Here is an 11,430-nt window from a genome sequence, read left to right as displayed (position 1 = left end):
GAGCACTTCATGCCTGCTCAATGCAGGCTCTCACCAAGATCCTCCTCAGCTTTATTATTTGTCACAAAATGACCCAAACACAGCTTTATAAAAAAGTACATGTATTCGGTAGTCTGAAAAGTAAATTAGCCCAGAAGTTTATATTCCTCTTACAGTATCCAAATTATTTAATTAGCTTTCCACAAAGGTGATGCCAGCATGGTGTGTTGATGCAGGACGTGCCTTGTGGTGCTTATGAAGGAGAAATTTAAACTCAGACCTTCCTTTAGCATAAAGGAATTTCCTTTTGCATAAAGAGTTGCAGCCATTTAAGGGAACTGGTAGAAGGGTGCATTCGGTGTTGCCAGCTCCTATAATTTTGATTGTAGTATTGTCTGTGCTTCTTACAACTCCAATTTCAAAAGGGAAGCTCAACAACTGAAATAGGCTAATACCTGCCATGCCAGCAGCTTCCTGACAAAGCACAATAAAACTGTGTTAGGTGGTGGTACTTCTTGGCATCTACTTGCATGCAGGGAAGGAAGGTCTGTTTTTCATGTGATAAATTGAAAAACTAAGCTTCCAATTAAGAAAATAACTTTTTAGTATACGGTGAGAAGCCTAAAGTCATGACAGAAATCCATCTCAAATGGTCAACAAAATGAAGACAAAAGGAGTGGAATGTGCATACCTGACCATCACCATTTAGAGTTACCTGGAGTACGCTGAGCATGGAGCTCAGCCTCTAGGTTGAATAAATCTTCTGAAAGGCTGTGGCACATCTGCCAACTCAATATGGCTGACTCTGGTATTTTAAGGTATCTGAAACATTTTAACACTGTGAACTAGTCTGTCTGAAATGGCTTCTGCACCCATTAGCCAATTTCTGCCACATTTAACAGGGAAAGCTCAAAGATACTAAGTAGCTACGGGGTTTCATGGTAATAATTACCTGAGCAAAGAGCAAGTCCCAAACCGGCATGCTTTGAAGGGAGAGGCAGCAGAGGTTCTGCCCTGCAGAGGTCTCTTCCCAGAGGAGGGCAGCTGGCCATCCAGCACTCACAGCAGGCACAGTTGGCCACCCTGCCCTTGGACAGGGCTGGCAGGGTGCTGGGAGGTTTTTTCAGGTGCACAGCCTGGGCAAGGCTGGAGAAATGTGTAGGGAGTTTTGCTGCTTGCAAAGCAGCATATTAGGGAGCCCAGTTAAGCATTCAAAATGATTAGCGAGGCTGGGTAGTAAATTCCTTTCATCATTTTGGCTGTCATCCGAAAATATGTGCTCTAGATTTACCACAGATTTGCTTGGTTTGGGCCAGGGAATTTCATTAAGTAACTCCTGCACCACGTGATGCACAAGGTTACATTAAATGGTCCAGTGATTATTTCTATTCTTCTGTTTCAACGATCCTTTTCTGAAAAACAATGTAAGCAGAGTGAGGAAGAAAAACTATGCTTTGGTGTTTAGGAAGTACAAAGAGCCCAATCTATTTAACTGCTGGGGCTTTTTTTTTTTTTTTTTAAATCAAATAACAATTCCTGGGATTCATTGATCTTTACATTAGTTAGAGCATCCTACAAGGACAGAAACCATGATGGGGAGAGTGTGAGTAATGAGCTACCAGCCTAGTGAATCATTTCCCCTAAAGCTTTGTATTTGTAGAGAGACAGATGGTGGGAGCTGTGAAGAGGGAGGGGGAGGAGAAAAGCTGGTTTTTGCAAACAGCGAAAGTATAAAGGACAGAGAGAAAAAAAAGAGAAATAATCAGCAGGTAAGGGAGAAGAAGAGACTAAGAATACATTGGCTGTTTCAAAACTAACATGTTAATGTTACAGTGGATTAGGGTCAAGGGAAAATAGAGGAAGGAAATAGCAGAAAACAAGAGCTTTGTGGCTGAGAGGGGAAAAATTTACCAAGAGCAGCCCTAAATATGTATTTGTAGATGAACTCTTGAGTCAGTTATTAACTTTATGTGCAAATAATGGAGAAGTAGCTGAAAGTATGCAAGATTCTGTCGTGCAGGTTGGCAGTGCTGCTGCCCAGCTGGAGCTGCCAAGCTGCAGTTACCCACAGAGGCAAAAGGCATGGCTTGGACAGCGACAGTAGCGCCAGAGATTTCTCTCACAGAACCTGAACATTTGTAAAGTGCTCGTGGGAGAGAAAATCCACTGTCCCTAATGTGGAAAATAAGAAGCAAAGCAAGAGAGTTACGTACTTACCACAGGGATGAGTGCAGCATTAAGATAGAGATAAGATGATTGAGAGACAGCCTGATTTATGGCCTTGCCAAAACTCCGATGATATTAATGCATGTAAAGAATTCTTTATGCACATCACCTGTATAACAAAAATATGGTTGTAAAATTTTATCCCACAGTTAAGTTAGATTGGCCTCTCCAGCAAAGGAAGTGTAAAGTGGTTCTAGTACAAAGTTAATTCAATAAAGCCTTGTACATAAGACAAGAAATGCTGCCCTAAGAGCCCATTTTCTCCTGGTAGGCTCTTAACTGCCATAATTTGATGCCATTTAAGAAAATAAATCAGCAGATTTCCCTGCAGTCTCTCTGAGACCAGCAGCAAGGCAGATAACAAAGCTGGCTCCATAGAGCAGCCTCATCAAAGGGCGCTTTGCTGAACTCCTTTCCCTCATCTTCAGCCACTGACCAGGCTGCAGGTACTGGAGACCTGGGCATATTAAAAACAGCATCAGTTCAGGCAGCAAACTTGGGCAGTGTGGTCAGGGAAGCTCCCCAGAGAGATGTACTGATGGAGAAAAAGGAGCAATTACCACCCATTAGCAGGCTTCTGGGTTGTCAGATTGGAGGCACTGGTAAAGCTGAGGGAGGCCTCTGGTCTTACCAGGGAAGGGGAGAAGGGAGGGGAGAATTGGGAGCTATGCGGCCTTGCAGTGCAAAAGGTCTACTGTGGTAATGAAGTACACGTCTTGGAGAGTTTCCTCACCCTCAGCACACAGAACAGGTACACGTTATCTTCCAAAGCAAACATCTCTCCTCTTACACTTTGGCTTTAATTTAACAGGTTCCTCCATGCCTACACCTGCAGCAGTCTGCTATTGTTTAACCCATTTCTGGGAAACAGATCCTGCTGGAAGGTCATAGCTTTTGCCAGCCTCCTCCTCCATCATCCTTTGTCATGATGCTGCTGCAGGGAAGCACTGCCACAACACTGGTTTGCAGTATCGATGGGCTGGCACTGCTCCTTCTCCCTGATCCCCAGCATAGGTCTTCTGAAGTTCAAGGGTGGCACACAGCATATCAGTATCATTAGAAATGCCCATTGTGTCATATCTCCTTGAGCTGTGCCAGTAGCCACTCACATGGGTCCCTGCAACCAGCACAAACCACACTGGCACATGAACATCTCACAAAAGCCACTTTTAAAACCCTCTCTGAGAGACTAGGCCTTCATACACACACCTCTACCACCCTGCCTACTGCTATTACAACTAATGGAGGAAGAACAATACCTATATTTGTATTTATATTACAAGTTATAACTCACAGCAAGAGGTGTTCTCTGGTCTGCAGGAGAAGGACATCTGGAGCAAGCAGAGGCATCTATTGCCGTGGCAGACAGGTGATGGTTGCTGCTGTCCATGAAGGCAAAGCCAAACTGGGCCCTGTGGAGGAACATCAGAGTGACTGGGAGAGATTCAAAACCTGGAGAGACTTATACAGAGCCTGAAGAAGCTAACAATCCATGGACTTTCATGTTATTCCCCAGTTTTATACCATGTTTAACGTACCCCCACATATATTTCTTTGTTAATCCCCTTGGTTTGTATGGTTCAGGGCCTGTCTGGACTTGCCCTCACGTTTTCCTGGCAAAAGTTGTTTACCACCTTGTCCTCCCCTGTTTTCCTGCTCATCCCCCACTGACTGGCCGATGAGTGCTGCAGTGCAGAGTGAGCTCCTACTGGTCCCCTTCCCCTAGATACTCCCAAGTTCCTCCTACCTTTCTCTCATTCCCCAATCCCATATTCCCCTGAGTTGTCAATCCCATGCTCCCCCCTGGTTATCAGACCTCCCCTCATCCAAACCCTATATAAGTCCTCGTTTCCCTCAATAAACGGGCCATTGCACCCTGACCTTCTACTGTGTCAGAACCCTCTGTGCAGTGTTACATTCCTATTCCCTTCCCCCTCGGGCCATGGCAGGGCCCTGACACACCAACCCGTGGATGAAGGGAGCAGAGTAGCAGCCACTCCAATCCACCTCCAAATGAAGCCAAGTATAAGCTGGAATTGCTTAGCCCCACTCCAGACTTTGTCAGCTCCGAGCCCAGCCTCAGCCTGATCATGGAGCCGTGAAGAGGCCACCAGCTGTGTGTCCCTCTCTGTGGCCAAGATCACTTGTAAGCAAACAAAAAAACATCTAAAGCTAAGTTTCCCAGCCTGACCAGATATGCCAGGTAGGCTACATTTCAAGAGCTTGCTGATGTAGATGGGACCAGACAAATATAAATGCGAGTACTCCCCATCATGGCCCTGAGCACTGCAGGCCACTGCACACCACTGCACAGATCCATCCAAACTGGGAAAAATGCCACCAAAAGCAAAGGCAGGAGTTTTTAAAACATTTTTTCTTCATTGAAAGGTATCAAGGACTTCTTCAGTTTCCAGAGGGTGAGAGGGCAAGCACATGCTTGCCCACCTAACCCTTGGGTAAGGGGAGCTTCGCAGCAACCTCTGCAGCCACCAAGTCCATGGAGCTAATGGACAGATCCAGAGAATCTCAGGTGATACATGGATGAAACCAGTGGATGTAAATCTCTGCAAGGCTGACTGTGAAGGAAGAGGCATCTGCCAGGGTGTAGGCAACTTCTCCATACCTAGTTGCTGGTTGGGCAGGTGAAGTCCTCTCTGTTTGATTCATACTGGCCTTCTAAGAATGGGGAAATATATGCTGTGGGAAAGCTCCAAAACACCACAAAAATGTGGGTTTTCTGGGGCTGCAGAAAAAGGTACTGTAATGGCAGACACTAGACGAAAAACCAACTACTAAAATAAATAAAATTGATTAAAAAAAAATCAGGACCAGCACCACCTTCAGTGAGCTCATTCTGGCTGAATTTCATTCTTTGGATTTTCCACTTTTTTTTTCTAAAGAAGTATATTCTGGAAATACTATCTTGGAGGCTTTATTCAAAGCTACCCTCCTTTACTTAGGCTGACAGTCCTTACAACATCTGTTCTGTTTTTCATTAGCTACACCCAGTGAAAGTCTGGTAAATGTGATGCTTTGTGACTGGCATGTTAGGCACTGCAAGTGCCAGCCTCAGGACTTCCAGCAAGGAGCAGGTGCTGCAGTCCATTCTTAAAAACCCTGCAGTCTTCAAAAGAAGAAATTCAGTGAGAAAGACTTCTAAACAGATAACATTATTGGGGATTGAGTGGAATGGCCCAGGAGTGGTGAGTGCATTAAAGAATCTTTCATCTTTAAGCTGGGAGAGAGAATTTAGCCCAGCTTGGCACTGACCAAACCCAGTCTGGTTAGTATCTGGTAGTATCCATTCTCAGTGGGTGTTGTGTGCACCCCACACATGTGCAAATGCACACAGCCAGATGCACCTGCCAGAGTCTTTCTCCCAAATCTTCCCTCCTACCAGGCTGTACAGAGACACTGAGATCCAGCCTCAGCATAATACAGGCACTAATGGTTCCTGAATGCCAAACAAACAGCACGCAGTGGACAACTGACCATTTCTCTTTACAGCAGACTAAAAATATCCCTGCCAGCAATGATTCCAGATGCTCAGTCCTGGCCTTCCCCATGCACAGAGCCATGGAACATTTGGAAAACAGAAGTTTTATTCTCCACCTTACTACTGCATTGCTGCAGACAGCAGAAAGTTACCCACTCACTCTGCTCCGGTCTCCTTACCTAAGAAGCTGAGACATAGCAAATAGCTGCTTTAGGTAAGGTTGTTGAAGACTTACTAATTAAAGAACTACACACATACAAAAAAATATTTCTTTTTATGGGTCCATTCTTCTCCCAGCCTTACAAGATACAGTTTTTTCTTGAAGCACCAGCTGTGTAGAGGCTGAAACAGCAAAAAGCCAGTAGTAAGACTGTCCCAAAAGAAAGATGAAGGGGGGCTCTTTAAATAGGCACAACAGCAACTCAGAAGACAGAGTATAATAAAGAAGTGAGAAAAGAAGCAAGGAATCATACTGTAATAAAACTGACTGAAGTAGCAAAACTAGTAAGCTAGCATAGATTCATCTCTTTTGGTGCTATGCTTTATTTTAAAAGAGGTAAAATAATTTAGCATTTACTATTTTTAAAATGAAGAGCGAAAAGATAGAAAACCAGTATTTTCCTCCAGGCTTTTTAACTTACTAGTTGGAAACCAACCTTCTAAAGCATCACAGTCCCTCCTGAGGACACAGCCATACTAATGACAATTTGATATATCAGTATATCAGCAGTCAAGAGACCGACAGCTGTATCAAGACAAGACAGACAGGTACACAGTACATGGAAAACAAAGAGGTTTCCTCTAACACAGTGAATGAAAACGGCACATCTCAAATCCTCACATCTGTTGACTGATGTAGTCAAGACTCTGCTCACTCCAGGCTGGAGTTAATTACTCCCAGGAGAAATTAACAGGTTGAATTTTAAAGCTCTGGGCTGCATGGACATCAGCAGTGGAGAGACAGGTTTCACTGTTCCCTCAAAGCAGTGCCCAGACAATGGTGTCAATTTTGTGACTTGCTTTACTGGAGCTATACTAGAGAAAATGCATCATCCCCATCAAACAAGCATAGGGTTTTTCTGTTGCCCATATTTCTCAGTTCTGCACACTTCCCTGGTTTTGATGTCTTACAGAGTAGCTTGTTTTGAACTGCCCAATGCTCTTTGCCCTAAGGGCAATTTTCAATATCAAAAAAAAATGTTAATCTGGAGGCCCACATCAGACTCAGCCTGTGCAACCCTACACAAAATCAGTATTGGGTCTGTGTACTGCCTGTACTGCCTTCACATTTTGTGAAGAGTTTGGGAGGTAAAAGAAGAGGTGTAGCTGAGCAGTGCTATCATATGGAGACAATGGTAGGGTGGTGCTTTGGAAAATTATCCAGGGCATTTCTACACTAAGACTGGCCCAAAGCCTACATCTGTGGTGATATCCAAACTTGTCTTCAGCAGGTAGCAAGAAGACAAGCCTTTATGAGACACTACCTGTGAAACAGCATTGGTGAAAAAAATACAGTGAGTGCCAGAAAATCTGGTGTCACATTGCGTGTGACAGAGCTCAGTAAAATTAATGCCCCAACCTACCTGCTCCCAACAGCCAGAACATTTCTTAGGTACATAACAGGGAAATGCACTTTATCCTACCAAACGTACAGTGTACAAACACAGGTTGCAAACAGCATGTCTGCAAGCTCTGAGCTTGTCAGACAAGTCTCAGTGTCTCAATACCTTAGTGCAAGCTGGATTTAGCAGGCTTTCAAGGCATTTTGCATCAGCTCAGTTATCAGCTCTGACTATCATGCAGTGCTATCACCCCACCAAAAACATGGTTTCAGTTCCGATTTCTCTTTTTTCTCACATGCTTCCACTAGGAGACCTGTAATCAAAAGAAGAAAATATTTTTTCATGTGTTGTCTGTGTTTTACAACATTAGAAACAGCTATGTAGATAGCTGCCTCATGCCTAATGCTGAATACCAGAAGGCTGTTCTTATGAAGAGCTTACAGTCTGACTCTATCTGCAATTTGAGTGGCTAACTGAAATCCTTTGCAAATTATCTGTCACTTCTTTGTAAGACCTGCTTCCTTTCTTTATGTCTGAATTCGGACTGGGGATAATGAACTTCCTGTATCATAGACCGGGATACAAGGAAACTCATTGTACACTCACCAAGGAAGAGTATATCAGTAAGTAGCTTATAAGGCAGCTCTGAAGGGTCTTGTAAAAATGACTTATTCTCCAAGTTTCAGTGGTTTGATTAAGTGGATCATGTGATAAACACTTATAATGAACGTCTTCAGATGCTGCCAGGGAAAGCCCAGCAGATAAAATGCTGAATCCCACGGCACTGCTCTATGCATAACAAACTGATTACAAAGACGGAAAAATCATGCAATTCACTGGATTGTTCTCCCACTCAGGACAGCACAACAGTGTTATACAATTTTCTCTCTGCTGCCCCAAATTAAAGGCTTGTTGCTACTCAATCCAGTTCAAACTAGTGCTATTTTTCTCCTACAACTGACCAGGCAGATTACAGCTAAATGTAACTACATGTGAGCAAGCCTAGTCAAGCTTCTGAGTGATTTCTTTCTTATTAAAGAAAACAAAATAACACAAACAAACATGCCCGTGTTGGAACTAGATGATCTTTAAGGTTCCTTCCAACCCCAACCATTCTATGATCCTATATGAAAAGAAAAACCCAACTAAACAAGCACTGAGCATAAACTCACAAGTAACACATGCTAATTTGGTTTATTTAAAAATGGCAGGAAATGTCCAAGTGCATCCCTTGCAGTTTTTGCCAGCCCAATACCTGTAGGACCAATGACCAGGATAATATATCGGCATCTGCTCTGTTCTCCCCTCACCCCCAGTTAGCAGCTTGTTGTTCCTCCTCCTTGGCAGCACAGCCTCTCCTCTTCCCCCCCCCTACTAAGTTGTTTCTGCCTAATAAGCTACAGTGTCTCCACAAAAGGCATCCTGGCTCTGGCATGAAGCATGGGATGTATGTACCTGTCCCTGCCTTGTCACTCATCATAAATTACAATAATAAATTACATAAATCCCTAACTCAGGTGTCAGTTGCAGCATGTGTGACAGATGGGGTGCCTTTAAGAAAGTCTTCTTCAGGTCCAGTGACTGAGATGAAGCAAAGACCCCAATAGCCTCTTTTCCTTGACTAGCAATACCCACGTGCTCCTGCAACCACGGGCAATGGCTGTTTGCACCAGGATGTGCACACTGGTCTCATCCAATACCCAATTAAAATATTTGTCAGGACTGTGCTACAGAGAAGAGGATTTGGAGCTCTGCTGGGTCTTTGAGGTGTCAGGGTGGAGGAGGCAACTGTTTCAGCTGGGCATGGTCCTGCTGTCAGGGAGCTTGTAGAAAGATATGCGAGTGCTAGGCTCTGAGTAAGGTAATTGGTTTTACTTGGGACCCTTAATTCAATAAAGGGGTGGTGAGGGCATGAACAATCCCATTCCTTTAAGCTACTTACTGGCTGGTTGTCCCCAAGTTCAGATCCCAGACTTTACAAGAGTGGTAGCAGAGATGGCAGAAGCTGCAAAGCCAGCCCACAGTAATAATGCCTGTCCTCAGGCTACCTCACTCCATATCATCCCACTGAGTAATCAGCTCTTTAGTGTCACTGGGTGAATGGCCTTAAAAGGAATTGCTTTGGGAGTTCAGATGTCAGTAGAAACAAGAGGGTAAAGGGTGGTAAACAGCATGTCACCTCAGCAGTTCTGTCCTGCATGTCACCAGTAGGTCTGACAGCTGTCAATGACGCACAGTGGAAGAAACTGGCACTGCTAATTCCTCCACCACACTTACAGCCCTCGCATTTCCCTCCTGCTCAGCAGCCAGTACGCACAAGGCAAGAGTGCCCAGCTGGCACAGAAGTGCAATCACTTGTGCACCATCACTAGAAAGGCTGCTTTGGCACAGCACTTCGGAGAATGGTCTTGGTTGTGGTTGGCATCGAACTGGGCTCCTCACTCCACCTGCTTCTCGTGCAGAAGAGCAGCCCCACATCACCCCTCCATTGTACTGAGCAGAGTGTTAAACCACCTCGCTGACTACCAACTACCAAACACTTGGATATGCACAGGCACGCAGATGACCTTGAAGTGAGAGGCTGCAGTTTGCACTGACACTAGAGCTGGCCTAGAGGCAAGCCTAGGAGCATCCTTGAAGTACAATACCAACATTTTAACAGGCTACATGAGTTGACAGCCTCATCACACCTACTGCAGATGTTGTAAAGAGACCTAGGGAGGAACGTTTTCCAGATGTAGAACACATTCATGAATACCAAACTGACTTGTCAGATGAATTAGAACATCAGAGAGGTGGCAGGATGCTTTGCTCCCTGGCTTGACCCATCAGAATTCTTATCCATCAGTTCTGTTTTGAGGAATGCTCCAGCAATTATGTCACCTCACAGAAGTTCTAGGGGATGGTAAAAACTGTTTGGGGTTTTTTTCAAACAGCCAACCTGCAAACACAACTGCAGTTTAAAATGTACATCAAAACCTTTGTATATCAGCTTTCCTATACCATTACTAGCCATTAAGTCTCCCCAGGTCGTGTTATTTTCCAATTAATGGGATTGCACAGGTGTAATTGAAGGGATAATATACCTATCAGCTCTCATCAATTGGGATGGCACATGAGAAAGAGGGCCTTATCTTGATTTACTTTACAGCCAAAGGGAATTCATGCATCTAACATGGAGGAGTAAAGGTATCTTTAGAGCATGCTTTGTATGCAATCAGTAAGAATCAATAACAGTAACAATACTGCTATTAGACTCTGTCATCAGAGAACAGTGGAATTTTAAATATGTAAACCAAGCAAAAATTTGCAATTTCAGTTGTTTCCAATTGACAAAGGAGTCTTCCTCCTACATGACAAAACAGATACAGGTATTTGTGGTTTAAACTACGGATGCTAACCTAGCCACAATCTAGTCTGAAATTGTGAATCAATTTGGAGTACCATTCAGCAGCTGCTTTTTTACTGGTCTCATACTTGTATGTATCAAATGCTGTCCATAGATTTCCTGTGTAGGCCTGTCCCCAGGGACTGAAAACCTGGTGTACACAACTCATAAATAAAGTTAGTAAGACATGAGCAAGAAAAAGCATAGCATACTTCTGGGAATCACTCCAGGAAAATAAATATGCAAGATGGCACATCACCCTACACAAAGCTGGCAAAGGTAAAATAACATTTGGGTTCGATCATTATGGAAAAGAAAATAATTCTGTGTTCATATGTACTCGCTGATTTTCCACTGAGACAAAAGGGTAAAGGTAAGACCGGAGTTTGATTCACAAGAAAACAAATCTGCTGGTAATAGTTGTGCCATATTTAACTAAACTGGGGGACCCAGTCTGATTTTGATCCCTGGCTTTCAGAAGGCCTATGAATTCTCTAGAAATGATGACCATTTCCTACCTGTGTGGTTCATGACTCGTCCTATGGCATGTGCTTGCTTGTAAATTCTAGGTATACCTTTCCCTCAACAGTTACAATGCATGACTTTATGCAATAGTATTAAAACATGGTAAAGAACAAAAGCAGAACAATTGTCTTGCCTTCCTATAATGGGTTTGGATGAACATGCCCTCCTGTTTCCATCTGTGCTTCACTCTTCTTTTTTTTTTTTTCTTGAGAGTAGGATATTACATTTACTGGCATTGACTTTTCCCTCAGAGT

General features: G+C 43.7%; 1 long non-coding RNA gene across 3 annotated transcripts in view; it reads right to left on the bottom strand.

Annotated features, from left to right (window-relative positions):
- The window catches only part of LOC120322963, a 33,946-nt gene that overhangs the window by 1,431 nt on the left and 21,085 nt on the right, over positions 1-11,430 (bottom strand). For 2 of the 3 annotated variants that reach the window (XR_005562960.1, XR_005562959.1), the window contains 3 exons: positions 7,429-7,576; positions 3,500-3,617; positions 932-1,391 (listed from right to left, as the gene is read on the bottom strand). This is a non-coding gene — a long non-coding RNA (uncharacterized LOC120322963). The remainder of the gene's footprint in view (positions 1-931; positions 1,392-3,499; positions 3,618-7,428; positions 7,577-11,430) is intronic. The other variant, XR_005562958.1, reaches the window with a different exon arrangement.

The sequence above is a fragment of the Pipra filicauda genome, unplaced genomic scaffold, assembly GCF_003945595.2.
Source record: "Pipra filicauda isolate LSUMZ 115617 unplaced genomic scaffold, ASM394559v2 scaffold176_size3548034_pilon, whole genome shotgun sequence".
In the NCBI taxonomy this organism is placed as follows: Eukaryota; Metazoa; Chordata; class Aves; order Passeriformes; family Pipridae; genus Pipra; species Pipra filicauda.
Note: the sequence above shows the minus strand (reverse complement) of the source record. Positions and strands in the feature narration are given on the sequence as shown.